Below are 22,067 nucleotides of genomic sequence, written 5' to 3'. Positions count from 1 at the left end.
ATAAATGTGTTTTGTGGCCTGCTCTGGGCTTTAGGGGCTTTTTTTTTTCCTTTTTCAAATGCAAAAAAATTATTTTTAACTGTGGCAAAATACACATAAAACTTATAAGCCATTTTTAAGTATACAGCTCAGTAGTTTTAAGTATATTCACATTGTACTGAATCTATCTCCAGAACGTTTTAACCTTGCAAAACTGAAACTATGTGTTAAACAACTCTCTATTTCCCCTTCCTCCAGCCCTTGACAACCACCAATTTACTTTCAGTTTCCATGAGTTTGACCACTCTAGATAATGCACATAAGTGAAATCATGCAGTAGTTGTCTTTCTGTGACTGGCTTATTTCATGTAGCATAATGTCCTCCCGTTTCATTACTTGTAATATGTCAAAACGTTCATTTTAAGGCTAAATAACACTCTATTGCATGTATACACCACACTGTTTACAATTGCTTTGTCTGTCAGTGGATGTTTGGATTGCCCCCATCTTATGGCTATTATGAATAATGCTGCTATGAACATTATTGTACAAATACCTCTTCAAGATCCTGCCTTCAATTCTTTTGGATATATACCCAAAAGTGGGATTTGTGGGTCATATGATAATTCTATTTTTTATATTTGAGGAACCACCTACCTACCGTTTTCCATAGCTGCTGCACCATTTTACATTGGACACAAGGGTTCCGATTTCTCCACATCCTTGATAACCTTGTTATTTTCTGGTTTGGGTTTTTTTTTTTTTAATAGCAGTCATCCTAATGGGTGTGAAGTGACACCTCATTGTGGCCTTGATTTGCATTTCTCTAATGATTAGTAATGTTGAGCACTTTTTCATATGTTTGTTGGCCATTTGTGTATCTTCTTTGAAGAAATGTCTATTCAAGTCTTTTGCCCATTTTTTTTCTTTTTGGGCCCCCACTTTTAAATCAAGTTACTTTGTTGTTGTTGCACTGTAGAAGTTCTTTTTATATTCTAGATATTAATCCATTCTCAGATATATGATTTGCAAGTATTTTTCCCCATTTCATAGATTGCCTTTTCATTCCATTAATTGTGCCCTTTGGTGCACAGAAATTTTTAATTTTGATGTTGTCCAATGATCTATTTTTACTTTTGCTGCCTGTGCTTTTGGTATCATAGCCAAGAAATCATTGGAAGCTTTTCCCCCATTTTATAGTTTTAGGTCTCATATTTGGACCTTTGATCTATTTGGTCATTTTTTTTATATGGTATAAGATAAGGGTCCAACTTCATCCTTTTCCATGGGGATATCCAGTTTTCCTAACACCGTCTGTTGAAAACATTGTCTTTTCCCTATTGCATGGTCTTGAAATCTTTGTTGAAAATCATTTGACCAGGGGCGCCTGGGTGGCTCAGTTGGTTAAGTGGCTGCCTTTGGCTCAGGTCATGATCCCAGGGTCCTGGGATCAAGCCCCGCATCGGGCTCCCTGCTCAGCGGGAAGGCTGCTTCTCCCTCTCCCACTCCCCCTGCTTGTGTTCCTGCTCTCGCTATCTCTCTCTCTCTGTCAAATAAATAAAATCTTTAAAAAAAAATAATAAAGAAAATAAAGAAAGTCATTTGACCATATATGCAAGGGCTTATTTCTGGCTTCTCTATTCAATTCCATTACTCTATTCGTCTGTCCTTATTATAACCATTACCACCGTTTTGATTACTGTTGGTTTCATAGTAACTTCTGAAATCAGGAGTTATGAGACTTCCAACTTTGCTCTTCTACAAGATTGTTTTGGCTATTCTGCTCAGGAGGTTTTAATTATCTTCTAATTCCAATAGAAATTAGAAGATCTCACATGAAAATTGGGATTCTTTGTCTATTGAAAAAAATCAATAAATCCAGCAAATTCTGGCAACAAATAGCCAGAATTGTGAGTGACTATCATGTGCTCTCCAGGCTACCGTCTCCACCTACTCATTTATATAACCTGTCTGGTCCCTGAGGGCTCTTCTTTCTTTGAGACTTTGAGAATCCTGGTCTAAGGGAACGGCAGTTGGTGCCAGAGGGACCAACCTGGGAATACTGCAGTGGTCTGGTCCAGAGATTTGCTCAGAAGGAAAAGTACAGAATCCTAGGAGAGGGCATTGCTAGGAAACTTCATTTTGTTTTTTGGGGTTTTTTGGGGGGGGGCATAGGGTGAGAGTGGGGTTGGGAGGGGTGTGAGAAAAGACCTGTGTGAGGAAAGGAAATTAAATCAAGCCCAGAAAGTTCAAAAGGAAACAGACAAGTGAAGGCTAGGGAAAAGAATATTCCAAACCTATGATCTACACTGAAAAAAAGAGCAATACACAAAAGCCCTACAGCGGGCCTTAAGCACATTATTCCAGGCATGATAGAAGTCCAGTGGAACTGAAGAGTAGACAGTGAAAGGAAATGGTGAGATCTGAGCAAGGATCAGATAGTAAACCATTTAGGAACTGTATGTGGGTTCACCCTATATTCAGTGAAAAAGCCCTGAAGATTTAGCCAGGGGAATAACATTATTTGATATTTGTTTCATTGGATGCTGTGGCTACTGTGAGGAAGAAAGGATGGGTGGGGTGGGGCAAGAACAGTAAGGGTGAGAGCAGTTAGAGGAGTATACTGATATAGTGCAAAGGATGTTGGCAGCCTGGACAAGAGGGAAAAGGTAGATAATTCAAGAGATGTTTTGGAGGCAGCATCAGTTGGACAAGACATTCTTCTCTGTAGGCAGACCTAGGTGAGATGCCAAATAATAAAAGTCACTTGGTGGGGATAGGAACAAAACCTAGTGAGCTAGGGGCGCCTGGGTGACTCAGTCGTTAAGTGTCTGCCTTCAGCTCAGGTCATGATCCCAGGGTCCTGGGATCAAGCCCTGCATTGGGCTCCCTGCTCAGCGGGAGCCTGCTTCTCCCTCTCCTACTCACTCTGCTTGTGTTTCCTCTCTCGCTGTGTTTCTGTCAAATAAATAAATAAAATCTTAAAAAAAAAAAAACCTAGTGAGCTATAAATTTAGTTGCATGTTTCATATGTCCAAAATCTTCTTGGGATGCCTGGGTGGCTCAGTTGGTTAAGCAGCTGCCTTTGGCTCAGGTCATGATCCCAGAGCCCTGGGATTGAGTCCCGCATCACATCGGGCTCCTTGCTCAGGAGGAAACCTGCTTTTCCCCCTGCTTGTGCTCTCATGCGTTCTCTCTCTCTCTCTTTCTCTCTCTCTGATAAATAAATAAATAAATAAATAAATAAATAAATAAATAAATAAAATATTAAAAAAGAAAAAAAATCTCACTGCAGGCACCTACAACTCTGCCTGCTGGATTCCTCTGGACCCAGGAGCTTTCCTGAGTGCAAACACACCAGAAATGAGGGGAATCTATGCCCTTGGGAGCATTTGTGAAATGATGTAAAGAAGTGGATGGGTAAACTTGTTTCCTCACCTTGGGGTGAAACAACTTTGAAGTATGTACAATACTGTCTCCCAGAGGTTCTCCAGCAACATTAAGCCCCAGTTGCCCTGAGTGATAACCTGCACATTAACTTCCTCCCATCCCAGCCTCGCTTCTCCACACCCCTACAGGAGCTTCTTTGGATCATCTCCTAAATAACATACTGAAATCCTTGCCTTAGTGTCTGTTTCTGGGGGAATCCACCTAACAAACTCCTCCTGACTATTTTCTAAAGATATCATTTTATTTCTCTTTTTAGAAAAGTTAATAATTCCTACTGCTTCCCAACTTTTTAATGTCATACTACAAAGATTAAATCATATTCACAGAACACTGGGGTAAACTTATAAGGAACTAGATGAAAAAAAATCATTACATTTCCTTTATAATTATGGTAAGAAAAATTAAAAACAGAGTATTTGGAAAAATTGTATTGATTTTGGCTAAATATTCAAATAAAATATTTTTAAATTTTTCATAAGAAACTTGGGCATGTTTCTGTGATTATCTTTTTTTTTTTAAAGATTTTATTCATTTATTTGAGAGAGAGAGCACAAGAGCAAGAGAGATTGAGAGAACAAGAGGAGGGAGGAGCAGAGGGAGAAGCAGACTCCCTGCAGAGCAGGGAGCCCAACATGGGACTTGATCCCAGGACCCTGGGATCACGCCATGAGCCGAAGGCAGACGCTTAACCAACTGAACCACCCAGGCGTCCCCTTTTATTCTTTTTTTAAAGATTTTATTTATTTATTTGAGAGAGAGTATGTGTGTGTGAGTAGGGGGAGGGGCAGAAGGAGAGAGACAATCTCATGCAAACTCCACACTGAGCACAGAGATGGATGCGGGGCTCAATCCCACGATCCTGAGGTCATGACCTGAGCCAAAATCAAGAGTCAGACGCTTAACCGTCTGAACCACCAAGGCACCCCTGTGAATATTACCTTTTTGACATTGGGTTTCATGATGAAGTAAAATATATATTTTCTGATTAAAATTTCTTAATCATAATCTTTTCAAATTCTTGGTAGTCATACCTATAATTGATACACCAGTAGAGAAGTTTTGTCCTATACATCACAGTGTAGACATGCTAATACATCTATAAACTATACCCTATAATTTACTTTAAGATCTTCCACCTATAATTTAAACCTTATTGTTTTCAACTCCTGCTTTTAGGACTGGGTTAACTTCCTACTATGGGTTGATTTCACAGCTTACTCCCTCAAGTTTCTAAATTTCCAAGAGTTCAGGAAAATAGTCACCAAAATTCCACGTAGTGACAGTCATACTATTAATGGTTCATGTTAGAACTTTTATTTCAATTCAGCAATTCTTATTTGTGTAAATCACAGATGTTGTGCTGGTCTCTCTTCAAATTTCTTATAAACATATTAAGAAGAAAGTCACAGGAAGTTCTAACTTGTCCTGCCTTACCTCCCACCATCTCTTCATTCCCAGCCTTGTACCAGGCAATACTGAACTTCTCACCCTTCAACTCCCTCCTCCCCAATACTGAGATGGATGACCTGTCCCTCCTTTTCCCCACTTACTTAATATTTATTGAGTACCTGCTATATGGTAGGTACATTCCTCAGGTATAAGGAATATAAAAATGAACAAAATAAAGACCCCTTTTCAGTCTAGTGGACAGAAAGCTGACAATAACACACAAACAAATGTATGTCACATGGTGATTTAAGTGCTATAAAAAAATACAAATTATACCATGCTGATTAAAAGAACCCTATTCGGGATGCCTGGGTGGCTCAGTCGGTTAAGCGGCTGCCTTCGGCCCAGGTCATGATCCCAGGGTCCTGGGATCGAGTCCCACATCGGGCTCCTTGCTCAGCAGGGAGCCTGCTTCTCCCTCTCTCTCCTTCTGCTTGTGCTCTCTCTGTCAAATAAATAAAATCTTAAAAATAAATTAATTAAATTAAATTTAAAAATAAAATAAAATAAAATAACCCTACTCAAAAGCATTCATACTGATACCATTTATGTTAATTTCTAGAACAGGAAAAACTCATCTAAAATCTATAGTGGAAAAAAATCGTAACAGTGCTTGCCTCTCTAAAAGTAGAACCAGGGATTGACTGAAAAAGGCACTTGAAAGAACTTTCTTGGTGATGGCGATATTCTGTATCTTGATAAGGGTTTGGGTTAACTGATACATGTGTTTGTCAAAACTCATCAAAATGGAAAAAAAAACTCATCAAAATGTATAGTTAAAACTGTGCATTCATTTATTTCTATGTAAACTTTACCTTAAAAACTTTAAACAAATATTGAACTCTAGTTAATTATATGCAAGCTGAGGTGTTGAAAGGCAAAATGTACTGATACCTGCAATTTATTGAATTGTATTTAAAAAGTAGATGAATAGAAAGATGAAGAAAAATGAGATAGAGCAAGCAGAGTAAAACACCAGTTCTAGAATCTAGTAGTGGTTATATGGGATGAGCTAAGCCCTGGCCCAACTGTAGTACTCAAATGCATTCCTGATGTTCATGCTATTTTCTGGAATGTTCTTTTCTCCCAAATTCACTCTTGCCCCTCTAATCCATTCACACTGCAGCTATAGAATATATTTCAAAACACAAATCTAACCATGTCACTCCCCTGCTTAAATCCTTTCATGGGCCTCCACTGCTCATCCAATTAAGACTAAACTCACTGTTTAGTCTTATTTTTACATAAGGTCTAATCCCATCTACTACTCTCCCCTTGCCTATCCACATACCCAAACACAGGGGCTGTCTTTCAATTTCTTGAACCCATTCAGTCAATGTTTTTGAAAACTACTCTAGTAGAGTAGAAAACTACTCTAGCTAACTTAAAGATGATGGGGCTGCCCTTGGTACCATTCCCAAACCATATGAATCCTGGACTATCCAGGCCCTCAACCTCATAATTACAGATGGTTAACAGTAACTCCCAGAACAGAAGGGCCTGAACTCTTTGCATTGTCAAAATCAGCTCTTCCCACTAGTAAGAGGGACATGGCTGTAAGAACCCACATGGACACATGCATCCCACATTCTCCAGTGTCTTGGCCTCCAGCCAGATGAAAGCAGAGAAGTGCTAGTTCTCCATTGGCTGGTACATTTATTCATTCATTCAACAAGTATTTCTGAGCACCTTCTACTTGTCCGACATTGTTTTAGGTACTATGGCTACCCACAGTGAACAAAAAGTTCCTGCTTGCAAAGAGCTTACAACCTAGTGGGGAAGGGAAGATCATAAAGAAGTATACAGGTCACGTGAGGATAAATGCTATAAAGAAAAAGCAGTATTGGGGCACCTGGGTGGCTCAGTCGTTAAGCGTCTGCCTTCGGCTCAGGTCATGATTCCAGGGTCCTGGGATCAAGCCCCACATCGGGCTCTCTGCTCAACGGGAAGCCTGCTTCTGCTTCTCCCTCTCCCTCTCCCTCTCCCACTCCCTCTCCCACTCCTCCTGCTTGTGTTCCCTCTCTTGCTGTCTCTCTCTCTGTCAAATAAATTTTTAAAAAAATAAAGAAAAAGCAGTATAGAAAGTGATGAGGGTATTTTGTGTATTATGAAAGGCCTTTTTTGAGCACAGACCTAAAAGAAGAAGTCATGTGGATATCTAGGTGAAATGGGAAATCATTGAAGGATTTTACTGTTCTTTGAAGATTTATTTATTTATTTATTTGACAGAGGGAGACACAGTGAGAACAGGAGCACAAGCAGGCGGAGTGGGAGAGGGAGAAGCAGGCTTCCCGCTGAGCAGGGAGCCCGATGCGGGGCTCGATCCCAGGACCCTGGGATCATGACCTGAGCTGAAGGCAGACGCTTAACCAAATGAGCCACCCAGGGGCCCCTCATTGAAGGATTTTAATCAGAGGAGTGACCCTTTTTTTTGAGCTCTGCCACCACCAATATATGTTTAGGTGACGTATTTTTAAAGGATCATTCTAATTACTTCATGGCACCAAGATCTTAAAAAAAGGGAATGGTTTACAATTCTGCTGTTTCTTCAAACCTTAATGTCTGTATCCATTCACCACTGAGAGTGTCTCCTCTGTATTAGGCAGGGAGCTAAGTGGTAAGGATAGAGAAGTCAAGCCAGACACAGCTCCTCCGATTAAGAGTCTTTTAGTCTGGTGAGCATGGGGCCAACATACTTTCACATTTCACAGACTTACCTCTGAGCTATTCTACTCTCCTGAGCCTGTCAGTATCCTTCCTGCCAATCCTTCACATACTGACCTAGCTGCTCTACATCAGACTGGATGCCCAGTGGCATTTTCCTGACCAGGGTTTGGCTCCTCTTGGCAACAGATTTGTATGGCTACACTTTTACACTATTCAGGCAACCCCAAAAGCCTCCTACCTTGTCACTTGTTTTGTCAGCAAAGCTCCATCTCTGCATATCAAAGTTACACAGTTTAATGAAATTTACTCTTTCTTTCTACACACATAGAATAACATAACTCTAAATGATATCATTTGTAACAAAAGTTTTTAGCCACTCTCCAGAGGGCTTTTGATACAGAAAAGACCTCACTTTCTACCTATGTGACTTCTCCCTGATGTCTTACAGAGGGGGGATACGGCGAATGTGATTGAAGAGAAAAAAGAACAAAAACATTTTTTGGAAAAGGTAGATTTAGCCTCTCTGTGGTAATCTAATACTTTACTAGACCCTTGATTCTCACTTCTCAGAATTCTCACCTCTATATAGTCCCTCCCCACACTGACTCTGGACTTGGTCAAGGGACGAGCTTTGGCCAGTGGGACATTTACAAGTACAAGCCTTGATAAATGCTTGCATATTATGGCCTATCCTCTTGGGGTGTCCTCTGCAGAACCCAACTGCCATGCTGTGAGAAACCCAGCTTAGCCATGTGAAGAGATCATGTGAAGGAAAACTGGGGTCCTAGCCAATCACCCCAGCTGAGCTCCTGGCTAACAGACAGCATGTGAATGGTCCAGCTTGGAAGGACCCTCCAGCCCTAGTTCAGCCATCCCAGCAGTCACCACGCAGGAAAAGATGAGCTATGCGTGCTAAGCCTTGTTCTGATCGCAGAATCTTGAGCAAATAAATGACTGTTGATATATTTTGGGGGCAGTTTGTCCCACAGTATTAGATACCCAGAACACCCTTTTCTTTAAAAAAAATAAAATAAAATAAGGGGCACCTGGGTGGCTCAGTCGTTAAGCGTCTGCCTTCGGCTCGGGTCATGGTTCTGGTGTCCTGGGATCGAGCCCCGCGTTGGACTCCCTGCTCGACGGGAAGCCTGCTTCTCCCTCTCCCACTCCCCCTGCTTGTGTTCCTTCTCTCGCTGTATCTCTCTCTGTCAAATAAATAAGTTAATTAAATCTTAAAATAAAAGAGGCACTGTTCCACTGTCTGCTGGAATTCTTAAGACTGAAATGTATAAACTTCAGGTCAAGGTTCAGCTTCCCTAACAAGAGAACTGCCTTATATACTTGTGTAATTGTTAGCTTAATGTCTGTGTCCTCATTCATCTGTAACCTCCATAAGGGAAGGGATTATGTCTGTCATGGTCAACATCGTCTCATTGACCTAGAAGAGACCCTAGCACATAGTAGGCACTCAATCAATATTTTAGTAAATCAATATTATGTTGATTTACTAGCTATGTTAGTTCCTGTGTTTGAATAAGATAGTAATTCTTTGACCACTGTTATTTTTAGCAAACACTTCTACAATGTTTACTACCTGTAGATACCTGTACTTTACATCAACTCATTAACTATTTAGTCTTCACAATAACCCTATGGGCTAGGTACTATTATCATCCCCTTTTACAGATAAGGAAACTGAGGCACAGAAAGGATAAATAACTTGCTGGGCGCAAGACCAGGATTCAAACCCAGGGAGTCAATTTCCAGAATCCATATTCTTAGCCACTACATTATCTCTCCCAGATTCCTATCCTAAGTCTGGCAGTGCCATTGCTGTTGAAACAAGAATAAGGTGACACATCAGAAGAGGAAGAGATCATTGTGATAAAGACATCGCTGTGACTCTGTAGATAGAAAGCTGCACACAGAGACGAAGTTCTTGCTCTGAAACACCTTTAAAATGTCAGTGACATCAGGAATGAGAGGTGGTGACATCCTCCAGGAAGACCCTTATGCCAGGCCCTACCCCCAAACTTCCAACTCTGCTAGCTAGAAGGACTAAACACCAACCTGTGAGCTCAGCTCAACCCCATTCACCCTACAGGGCTGGAAAGAGCTCTAAGACAGTGGCTGCTAGGTCAGCACTGAGTCTCTTTTAATGCCCGTGCTACTAAACCTATGACTGGGTCTTCCTGATGCTCAGCACAGAAACCGATGGCAAAGGCGCACCCTGGCCTCATCACAAGCCCTACCTCTCCTTAAAGGAAAGCCTGGATGTGGAAGTCTGGATTTAAGCCAGCAGCACTCTCAAGGTCACCTGCAAACTGACCTCCCAGTTTGATGAGTACAGTACTTTCTTAACCCAACACCACCACTACCACCACCAGCAAGCGTGTATACACACACATAAATGCCTCTGGCCTCACTCCCATATTTGGAGAAAACATAAGAAATTTAATGTTAAAATACTGAAATGGGTGGTGCAGTCATTTAGGTGTCTGACTCTTGGTTTCAGCTCAGGTCATGATCTCAGGGTCCTGGGATGGAGCCCCAGGTCAGGCTCCTAGCTCAGCGTGGAGTCTGCTTGAGATTCTCTCTCTCCCTCTCCCTCTGCCCCTCCTGCTCGTGCTGTCTCTCTCTAAAATAAATAAATAAAATCTTCTAAAAAAATTACTGAAATGGCAGTTTAACCCAAGAGTAGAATTATTTCATAACTGCATTGCTAGATACCTACAAAAGGTGTGCAGAGTTGGGGAGCAGGATTTTAAGTCTTGGAAATTAGAGGGGCCTTTCTAGAGAGAGTCTTCTCCATTTGACAGTCACTCAGCAAATACTTTTTGCCCCCTGCTATATGCCAATAACTAACTGTGCTGGTGCAGGAGATAAAACACCGTGAAGCCATGATCTCTGAGACAGCCCCCTGCTCAGTGAACCCACTGAATCTCTGTCAGGTGTGCTGCCATCCGGCTGTAAGAGGCATCCTTGTGAACTGGCCGCCCTGCCAGTGATGCTGTCAAGGACACTGCTCCTGACATAACACACTGTTCTCTTAAGAGCAGCCCCGGGAAACAGTCCAATCTGATCTCAGCTCAGGGAACAGTTTTACTTTTGCAGAGTAATGGGTTTGTTTTTTTATCAATGGACACCATGAACTGTAGGACCAATGAGGCTGTCAGCTTAGAGATAAATTCATGGCCCAGCTGTAGCAAATGTGAAGGTCATTCCTACATGCACTTTTAGCTTTGTCCCTGTTTCTGTTTTGTCTCTACCCATGTTTTTATTTCTTCATTCTCTGCACTTTTAATTTATGGCATCTTGGGGGGGGTGGTTTTTTGTTTTGTTTTGTTTTTTGGGCTCCTCTTGTATCCTTAGAAATGGCTATGAACACTTCTGGAAGAAGACATCACTGTCAATGTTTATAATACACTATACACATATACACATATGCTATGTTAGAGGTGGGCTCACAGCATGATGTGGGAACACAAGAGAGCTTATAATTCTGTAAAGAGCATGAGAGAAGACCTTGCATAAGGATCGTGCTTGCTTGAGCTGATTTTGTTTGTTCTTTGTTTTGTTAAGGATGTTGTAGAGTTTATTGATAATGTGACAAGCATTAAACAAAATTAAGTTGCTGCCAAGTACAAGATACTAAGAAAAAAAAAATTCTCACAGAGATTTTTATGTCATTTCATGGGTTCATGGAACATCACAGATATTGTTTACAACCACCTGAGGCTGCTTCCACGAGTTTCCTCTCATCAAGTTTTTTTTTTCTGACAAAAAGAGGATGGGGACAAACAATTTATATCTACGTCAGAATTTATGTGCAGAGAAGGAAATTCAGATGGAATATCAAAATAAAATTGGAAAATACTTGATTGCAAAGGGAGGTGATAAATTAAAATATTTACCTACAAGATAATATCTACACAAAATGTTATCAACTGGATTATTCAAATAAAGGAGGACAAACAAGATTTAGGAATTAAAATGATCGAGATCAAAAGTCTCAGTTTGGAGGGGATATTAAGAATCATTTAGTTCAGTTGCATACCTGTGCAGCAGTATTGCTCCTTAATTCTTCATTCCATGTTGCAGGTAGACCCCCAGCCTTGGACTTTCCCTGGCTGCCTGTGTGAGAACAGGGTGAGAAAAAGAATAGTTGCTGACACATTGTTTTAAGTGTGCTCGATCAGCAGATTATTTTTAAATACACTCAGTTTGAGCTCCTTTTCTTTTCTTAAAAAAGAGCTCTATCGATATAAAAACTCATATTGACCCACTGCATACAGAGGACCTCAAAAAAGAAAGAAGTCAGGATTACATGGATGAAGCATTCCACAATTTACAAAAAGACAGCAATAAACATGTTTACATCCTTTCATTCTTCAGCAGTGCGAAAAATTACAACTGTCTTTCTTCACGTTAGAAAAAGAGAGAAATAGAAAAGGTAAACCAGATAGACTCCATGACCTCTTTCAGTTATCTACAAGGCCTGGCACTTTAAAGGGGATACTATTCTGTCTTTGCATTGGGGAAAATTATTGACTTTTAACTTAGAGGGACTAAAGAGAATGCATTACTCTTTTTGCCCCTCTTCCTATTAGAATTTTTTAAAAGCCTTAGAAGTAAAATTATCAGGAAATTGCTCACTGCTAAGACAAAAGGCTACTCTGAACTCAGTAGCTAGTCACGCTGACATTTCCTGGAGGAGGGCAGCCCAGGCCCGCAGAAAAGCCACCGCAGCACTAAGCTGGACGCTCCACGAGGGCAGGAACACCTCTGCTTCTTCACAATGTTAGATATTCAGCTCCTGGCTTAAAGTCTGGCACAGTGCATATTCATTTATTCACTCAGTAAATATTTATTGAATAACTACTCTGTGCCAGGCAATGTTCTAGATGCCTGGGATATACCATAAAACAAAACAAAGATTCCTGCCCAAGTGAAATTTTAGTTCAATTGGAATAGGGGTACAGAGAGAAGAGACAATAGGTAAATAACAGGTTATGTCAAGAGTGCAGTGGACACAAGAAAAAGTAGAGCAAGTAAAGGGGGGATTGGGAAGTGCTGAGAAGGAACAGTAGATTGCAATTTTGAATAGGGTAGACACTGTGGGTCTCGTTGAGAAGGTGACATTTAAACAAAGCCTTGAGGGAGGTAAAGTGCTCAATAAACATTTGTTGATTATAAGCAGGGAGCCTGCTTCTCCCTTTCCCTCAGCCTGCCGTTCCCCCTGCTTGTGCTCTCTCTTTCTCTGACAAATAAATAAAATCTTTAATAAATAAAGGAATTAAAGCAAAATTAAGAAAGCAGAAAAGTATAAGGCATGTTCAGGGGATGATGAGAAAACAACTTTGAGAAGGTAGACTATTAGAGATGAATCTGGGAAGGAGGTAGGAGGCTCACTAAGAAGGGCCCTGGGTGCAAAGCCAAACGATATTGATTTACAAAATTTAGAGTTTATGAAGAACTCTCTTTTATGGTCTTATTTATCATATCTCCAGCAAAGTTAATTTCATCTCCATTTTACCAATAAGGAAACTATGCTCAGAGAAGTTTAGTAATTTTCCTGAGATCACATAGCCAGTAAGATGCAGAGCCAGAACTTAAACCTGACTTCCAACTTCAGGCTGTCCCTACAGCCGTGTCACCTCCCCCAAGAAAAAGTACAAAGGTAGTAGAAAGAGAGGAGAGTTCTAAAATACACAGTAAAATACATAAATGATCACATGCCAGTTATCAAAAAACAGAGATAGGATATAAAAATAAAATCTAAAATAAGCTTTTATTTTTTTAATTTTTTAATGTAAGTTTTCAAAATTATACACTCTGTAGAGCAACCAATAGATTGTAGGTGCACAACAAAAAATTAAAAGACAGTAAACTAGGGCACCTGGGTGGCTCAGTCAGTTAAGCATCTGTCTTCAGCTCGGGTCATGATCTCAAGGTCCTGGGATCGATGCCCGCATTGAGCTCTCCGCTCAGTGGCGAGTCTGCTTCTCCCTCTCCCGCTGTGATCTCTCTTTCGCTCTCTCTCAAATAAATAAATAAAAATCTTAAAAAAAAAAAAAAAAAGACAGTAAACTAAGAACCTGTTTTGAATCATGCCACTGTGGTTTTAGCAACAGAAAATACGTGACTACAAATATATTTCTACCTTAGCCTTTCTTTTTTTTTTTTTTTTTTAAAGATTTTATTTATTTATTTGAGAGAGAGAAAGCATGAGAGGGGGGAGGGTCAGAGGGAGAAGCGATGCGGGACTCGATCCTGGCTCTCCAGGATCATGACCTGAGCTGAAGGCAGTCGCTCAACCAACTGAGCCACCCAGGCGCCCTACCTTAGCCTCTCTTTTTACTACAAACTTTCCAGATTGATTTTCTCTTACAAACACAATAATACTTTGTAATTTGCTTTTCATTAATAAAAAGTATTATTTCTCAATTATGTAAGAAATACATGAATACTTTCTTTAAAAAGTTAAAGTCCCTAACCTCAGAGATAAGTAAGCAGTACTATCAGATTGGAGTGTATCCCCCATTTCTTTTTCTATGGATACTTGTCTATCCAAGTGCTTCCTGACTACATGTGAGGGTTAATATGTTTAAAACTGAACTCACCATTTTCCCCTCAAAGCTAACCAGGTCCCCTGATTTCCTGTGTCAGTAAATGGCAGCACTAATCAGAAACTTTACATTCCATATTTTATCTGCCCACTCACCTATCATATCTGATCATCAATCTATTCCTATAAGTTTACCTCTATAAGGTCTGGTGTTACCAGCCTCTCTTCTCCATTCTCACTTCCACTGCTTTAATACTGGTTCTCCTTACCCACTGATTCTACTACTGCCCAGCCAGGTTCATGGCTGTGTGACCCGTGCGGTCACACAGGGTCTCACACTTAGAAAGGCCACATGCTTGGTTTAATGCTCTGCTAGCACAGTCTTAAAGTTATTAATAATTTTTTTAATAAGGGGTCCTATGTTTTTATTTTGCACTGAGCCTCACAAATTATGTAGCCAGCTTTATACTACTCTAATAGCATCCTAACTGGTCCCCATTTTCCCAGTAAGGCCCTGCTGCAACCCACCCTCCACAACTCTGTAGGGAATTAAAACGAAGATATTCCATTGGAATTAGGTCAAGCAGTACATGGCACAGAGGTCTGCCAAATTTGAGGCTGAGAGTTCTGAAGTATGACTTTAAACTGAAAAGGTGAATTAATGAAGAATTAAATTTTGATATAACCCAAGAACTAACCCCATTATCTGTGGATACTTTTTGCATTACAAGTACTTAGGGAAAATGGCCAAAGTAAACACAACCCTCTGTGAAGCCAGAGTGGTGTAGGGAAAGACAACAGGCTTTGCATTCAGAAAGACTGAGTTCAAATTCCAAACTTGACCACTTTGGTGGTGGACTTTGGGCAAGTTACTCAAATTCTCAAATTTTTATTTTCCTTTTTTTTTTTTTTTTTAAGATTTTATTTATTTGACAGAGAGAAACATAGCGAGAGAGGGAACACAAGCAGGGGGAGTGGGAGAGGGAGAAGCAAGCTTCCCACGGAGCAGGGAGCCCAATGCGGGGCTCGATCCCGGGACCCTGGGATCATGACCTGAGTCTAAGGCAGATGCTTAACAACTGAGCCACCTAGGCGCCCCTCAAATTTTTATTTTCCTATTGATAAAATAGAGAAAATTATCTGGTAGGACTTTTGTGAGACTCAAAAAATAATAGAGACCCAGTTCAGTTCAACAAACAGTTACTGAATGTCTACTCTGTGCCAGACCATGCCTTTATGCCAATGACATCAAGATGAATGACTTCCTTCTCAAGGATACATTATGGAAAATATGAGGTGACTGAGGTGAGGAGTAACTTTATAATGGAAAAACCTAACAAATGCTACCTCACCAAGTGTGATCAGGTAAACATTGATAGTGATAAGTCAGGTTCATAGTATGTACCTTGGATATGATATAATGAAACTAAGTACTTTAACCCTGTGGTCTTACTCCCCCAAACCCACTGTAGGACCAAACTAAAATGGAGTCACTTATGTCAGGGACAAAATGGAGATGGTCAATGCAGGCATATAAGGGAAACTTAACTTAATCTTACAGGAATTTACAGTTCTTCTCAGAAATCAGCAAGTACATCAGCCAATCCCCAAATGCTAAGTCTGTTCATGCCATCTTTGGACTTACTCATTCCCTACTCAGCTTACCCTAATCCAAACAAGAAAGAAGACCACTAGGCAACCAATCATCTGAAAAAACCAAGCAAGTTCCACATTTACCCCATGAAAAATCCCTTGGACTGTGGCAACTTGAAACTCATTACTCCAGTTGCCCTGAGCTCCCCAGCTTGCAGGCAGAAAGCCTTGCAACAAACTCATCTTTCTGTTTTGTTTTATTCAGTGTGCAGTTTGGATTTTGACACTATAAACCCAGTCTCACCATGAGAAAAACATTAGACAAACCCAAACTGAAAGACGGAGTCTACAAAATACCTGGCCAGTGCTCCTTAAAACTGTCAAAGTTATCAAAAATAAGAGGGGCGCCTGAGTGGCTCAGTCATTAAGCATCTGCCTTCGGCTCAGGTCATGATCCCAGGGTCCTGGTATCGAGCCCCACATCGGGCTCCCTGCTAGGCAGGAAGCCTGCTTCTCCCTCTTCCACTCCCCCTGCTTGTGTTCCCTCTCTCTCTCTGTCAAAAAATAAATAAAATCTTTAAAGAAAATAAGAAAAATAAATTTTAAAAATCTGAAAAACTGTAACAGTTAAGAGGAGTCCAAGGAGACATGAGGACTAAAAGTACTGTGGTATCCTGGATGGAGTTCTGAACAGAAAAGGGACATTAAGTACAAACTAAGGAAATTCAAATAAAGAATGGGGCTTAGTTACTAATAATGTATCAGTATTGGTTCATTAGTTGTAACTACTGTTATCATTTGAACACGCTGAAAATAGGGAAAACTGGATGCCAGCTATAAAGGAATTCGCTGTACTATCCTTGCAACTTTTCTAATCTTAAACCATTCTAAAATAAAAAGGGTATTTAAAAAAATAAAAACTGGGGGTGCCTGGGTGGCTCAGTCGCTTAAGCATCTGCCTTCGGCTCAGGTCATGATTCTGGGGTCCTGGGATCAAGCCCCACGTAGGGCTCCCTGCTCCCTACTCCTCTGCTTCTCCCTCTCCCCTGACCCTCCCCCCTGCTCATGCTCTCACTCACTTTCTCTCTCTCAAATGAATAAATTAAAAAAAATAAATTAAATAAAAAAATAGGGTGCCTGGGTGGCTCTGTCGGTTAAGCATCTGCCTTTAGTTCAGGTTATGATACTCAGGGACCTGGGATCAAGCCCCTCATTGGGCTCTCTGCTCAGCAGGGAGTCTGCTTCTCCCTTTCCCTCTGTCTCTCAAATAAGTAAATACAATCTTTAAAAATAAATAAATAAATAATAACAACTGGAAGGGTGAGGGGTTGCAAGGGAGAATAGCTCATAAAGAAGATAAACCATGTATAGTTATAAAGAGAAGAACAAGACAAATTGGTGATACTCAAAAAAAGTATTTCCAAAATATGCAATGGAAAAAAGAGTCTCTTCAATAAATGGTGCTGGGAAAATTGGACAGCCACATGCAGAAGAATGAAACATGACCACTCTCTAACACCATACACAAAGATAAACTCAAAATGGATGAAAGACCTCAATGTGAGACAGGAATCCATCAAAATCCTAGAGGAGAACAGAGGCAGTAACCTCTTTGACATCAGCCACAGCAACTTCTTTCAAGACACATCTCCAAAAGCTAGTGAAACAAAAGCAAAAATGAACTTTTGGGGGGCGCCTGGGTGGCTCAGTTGTTGGGCGTCTGCCTTCGGCTCGGGTCATGATCCCAGGGTCCTGGGATCGAGCCCCACATCGGGCTCCCCACTCAGCGGAGGCCTGCTTCTCCGTCTCCCACTCCCCCTGCTTGTGTTCCCTCTCTCACTGTCTGTCAAATAAATAAATAAAATCTTTAAAAAAAAATATGAACTTTTGGGACTTCATCAAGATAAAAAGCTTCTGCACAGCAAAGGAAACAGTCAACAAAACAAAGAGGCAACCCACAGAATGGGAGAAGATATTTGCAAATGACACTACAGATAAAGGGCTGGTATCCAGGATCTATAAAGAACTTCTCAAACTCAACACCCAAAAAACAAATAATCAAGTCAAAAAATGGGCAGAAGACATGAAAAGACACTTCTCTGAAGAAGACATACAAATGGCTAACAGACACATGAAAAAATGTTCATCATCATTAGCCACCAGGGAAATTCAAATCAAAACCACATTGAGATACCACCTTACACCAGTTAGAATGGCAAAAATGGACAGGGAAAGAAACAACAAATGTTGGAGAGGTTGTGGAGAAAGGAGAACCCTCTTACACTGTTGGTGGGAATGCAAGTTGGTACAGCCACTTTGGAAAACAGTGTGGAGGCTCCTCAAAAATTTAAAAATAGAGCTACCCTATGACCCAGCAATTGCACTACTGGGTATTTACCCCAAAGACACAGATGTAGTGAAAAGAAGGGCCATATGCACCCCAATGTTCATAGCAGCAATGTCCGCAATAGCCAAACTGTGGAAAGAGCTGAGATGCCCTTCAACAGATGAATGGATAAAGAAGATGTGGTCCATATATATAATGGAATATTACTCAGCCATCTAAGTAAGGATGAATACCCAACTTTTACATCAACATGGATGGGACTGGAGGAGATTATGCTAAGTGAAATAAGTCAAGCAGAGAAAGTCAATTATCATATGGTTCCACTTATTTGTGGAACATAAGGAATAGCATGGAGGACATTAGGAGAAGGAAGGGAAAAATGAAGGGGGGGGGAATCGGAGGGAGAGATGAACCATGAGACTATGTACTCTGAGAAACAAACAGGGTTTTAGAGGGGAGGGGGATGGAGGGATGGGTTAGGCCGGTGATGGGTATTAAGGAGGGCATGTACTGCACGGAGCACTGGGTGTTATACGAAAACAATGGATCGTGGATCACCACATCAAAAACCAATGATGTATTGTACGGTGACTAACATAACATAATAAAATAAAATAAAATAAAAATATTTCCAGCCCCACTAGGTCCCACAGTCAATTAAAAACTAAAGGTTTCAAGAAATATAATTTATACAAGCATAAGAAACAGCATTTTAGCTGCAATTTACTTTCCATTTTGTGCTTTCCAATAAAAATTTTCTCTTTTTAATCTAAAGAAAAGAGTATAGCAGTAATTCTACACATCGAAAACTGGACTCATATTCGCCCTCCCCAATTCTGCCCCACCACAGCCTTCTCGTCCTCCTCTTTCTGGGCCTCCTATCTCAGGAAGGGCCTCCCCAATCATCGTGTTGCTCAGGCCAGAACCCTGGAAGTCAGCTATGATTCCTTCTCCCTCACCTCTGCAGCTGGTCACCACGAGCTGCAGATTCCACCTCTATGTTTCTATTTCTATTTCTCTCCCTCTCCATTTCTATTCTTTAGGCCTCACCACTTGTGATCTTATCTCTCACAATAAAAGCTTCCCAAGAATCCATCTTTCACATCAGCACCAAATGACTGTTCTAAAATGTAAATATGATCAAATCCCATCTGTAAAAAAGGGTTGCTGTGAGGATTAATATATGACAACATTTGTAGAAAGTTCAGCACAGTGCCTGACAGGCACTCAGAAAGAAAAAAGTCAGCTCGTAGTGGTTATATTACCATCCTCCCTAGAATCCTCCAGTGTTTTTTCAAGATAAAAATCACACTACTAGCATAGTGCTCAAGCCCTAATGACTTGGCTTCTGCCATGCCTCTAGCCATTTCCAGCTACCTCCTTGGACACCTGTAATCTGGTCACATGGTTGGGGAAAGTTATGAAGCATACCACTGAAATAAAATAAATGGTAAGACAAGAGACCATTCATGATAACAACCAAAAAGACAGTGTTTAGTAACAACTTCAAGAAGAAATGATCAGGACCTACCTTTTATTTATTTATTTATTTTTAAGATTTTATTTATTTATTGACAGAGACAGCAAGAGCAGGAACACAAGCAGGGGGGAGTGGGAGAGGGAGAAGCAGGCCTCCCGCCAAGCAAGGGAGCCCGATGCAGGGCTCGATCCCAGGACCCCGTGACTATGACCTGAGCCAAAGGCAGATGCCCAACGACTGAGCCACCCAGGAGCCCCAGGACCTACCTTTTAAAAAACAGCAACTATAAAACACAATAAAGGGAATATGCAGCTGTATGCATAATATACCTTGTTCACAGGTAGGAAGATACAACCTTATAAACATGTTAAGTCTCCCCAAACTGACTAATGTATAAAAGCACTGTAATTGTAATCACAATCAAAGTCACATTGGGATTTGGGGGGAATTGGCCAGAAATATTCTTAAATTCATCTTGGAAGGATAAACATACTAGAAAGTGCCAGGAAAAACTATAAAAAGGAGGAGCAGTGAGGGGAACTAGGCCTCCCAGACATTAAAACGCATTTTAAGGAGCGCCTGGGTGGCTCAGTCAGTTAAGTATCTGCCTTCAGCTCAGGTCATGGTCCGAGGATCCTGGGACCCAGCCCCACATCAGGCTCCCTGCTCAACTACGAGTCTGCTTCTCCCTCTCCCTCTGCCCCTCCCCTGCTCATGCTTGCACTCTCACTCTCTCAAATAAATAAATAAAATCTTTAAAAAATAAAAAAATGCAGGGCGCCTGGGTGGCTCAGTCATTAGGCGTCTACCTTCGGGTCATGGTCCTGCGGTTCTGGGATCGAGCCCCGCATCAGGCTCCCTGCTCAGAGGGAAGCCTGCTCCTCCCTCTCCCACTCCCTCTGCTTGTGTTCCCTCTCTCGCTGTGTCTCTCTCTGTCAAATAAATAAATAAAAATCTTTTAAAAAAATTTTAAAATGCATTTTAATGTAAATTTACTATGTGAGAAAAATGGCATTTCACATTAGGCAGGAAAAAGAGAGTATTAAATCAGAAAAACTAGCTCACCATTTGAAGAAAAATAAAACTCAGTTTCTTACAAATAATCCTCAGCACTTCAACCAAAATCAATTCTAGGTGGAAAAAAGATTTAAATGTAAAAAATGGAACCATGAAAGTACTACAAGAAAACCTGGGAGAATACGTTCATTATGTTGGATTGGTGAAAGCTTCCTAAGCATAACAAATGAAGAAGAGGGGAGAGGGGGAAAGAATGGAGAAGAAAAGAAACACAAAAGCCAAAAAAGGAAAAGGGTAGTTACTTACTACAATTTTAAACCTGCAGTTAAGTTGACCCAGAAATTTCAATTCTAGATGTCCATCTTACAGAAATACTGGCATGAGTGTCTACAGCTGTATTTGAGAATTTCTCTGCAGCATTGTTTGTAAAACACTGGAAATTGCCAAAACGTTCATCAATAGGGGAATGGTTAAATAAATTGTAATACCTGCATAGTATATACTATGAAGCCGTTAAAAATAACAAGGTAGATTTATTTATTCTAACATGGTAAGATGACAATAAATTAAGAGAAAGGGACAAGTTACAAACAGCATGTATGATATGATACCATTTCTTAACCCCCCCAAAAAAACACACAAACTAAATTATTGCTCATCTTTTTGTATTTTATATAAATAAGAATGCTTAAAAGTGCTAAGTTCTCTTACTGAAAAGTTAAAATATTCATAAAGACATATTTTTAGCATCATTAAGTTTCTATGAAGGAAAAATATTAGAACATATGTAATGATGTTCTTTAAGGCCACCAAGAATTACCTAACTTTGCTGTTGGGGTTACAAATTACCAGTTCAAAGCTTGAATTGGGAGGAGAGGATTTTATACTTTTTTAAGTTTAATTTTTTAAATAAGTACTACATTCAAATAGGTTAAAAATCCCAAAGTTACAAAATGGTATATTCTGAAATGTCTCCCTCCCATTCTCCTCTCACCAACATCTACCTCTCTCCAAAGGCAACCATATTACAAGTTTTTCGGTATCCTTGAGAAATATTCTATACACATCCAAGCAAATAAGCACATAGTCTTCCTTTTCTTTTAAACCAACTTTTATGCCCCTTATTTTATTTTTAATAAGGAATTAAGCTCACTTAGCTTGCAGGTTTTAAAAGGATTTTTGCTATCACATTTCATAGCTTTATGTTGACTTCCATCTTTCTCAAAGTTGTATGAATTTCCATTGGATTCCTGAGGCAAAAAGAAACATTAAATATAGTAATATTTAAGAAATACTAGACACAGTAATATTTATTGTGGAAACTCTCAGTTGAAGTGATTTGATATATATTCTACTTATTATTTCATATGCTTAACCAATGTGAGATTAACAAACGCACTGTTTATAGTATGATAAAGTCGGAATTTTACAACTACAACGCCTCAGAACACATGAACAAACTTGTCATTGTTTACTGTTCTCTATTAATTATGTTTTTATACTTGCTGGTCTCTTGATCT

General features: G+C 40.2%; 1 protein-coding gene across 1 annotated transcript in view; it reads right to left on the bottom strand.

Annotated features, from left to right (window-relative positions):
* The window catches only part of APTX (aprataxin), an 88,325-nt gene extending 74,841 nt beyond the window's left edge, over positions 1–13,484 (bottom strand). The window contains exons 1-2 of the mRNA XM_032396719.1: positions 13,442–13,484; positions 11,600–11,676 (exon numbers count right to left, since the gene is read on the bottom strand). The gene's annotated coding sequence lies outside the window, so the exon portion shown is untranslated. The remainder of the gene's footprint in view (positions 1–11,599; positions 11,677–13,441) is intronic.
* Positions 13,485–22,067: the final 8,583 nt, after the last annotated feature.

This window comes from Phoca vitulina, unplaced genomic scaffold (genome assembly GCF_004348235.1).
Source record: "Phoca vitulina isolate PV1807 unplaced genomic scaffold, GSC_HSeal_1.0 scaffold94, whole genome shotgun sequence".
NCBI classification, from domain to species: domain Eukaryota; kingdom Metazoa; phylum Chordata; class Mammalia; order Carnivora; family Phocidae; genus Phoca; species Phoca vitulina.
This window is presented reverse-complemented; position numbering and strand designations above follow the sequence as displayed.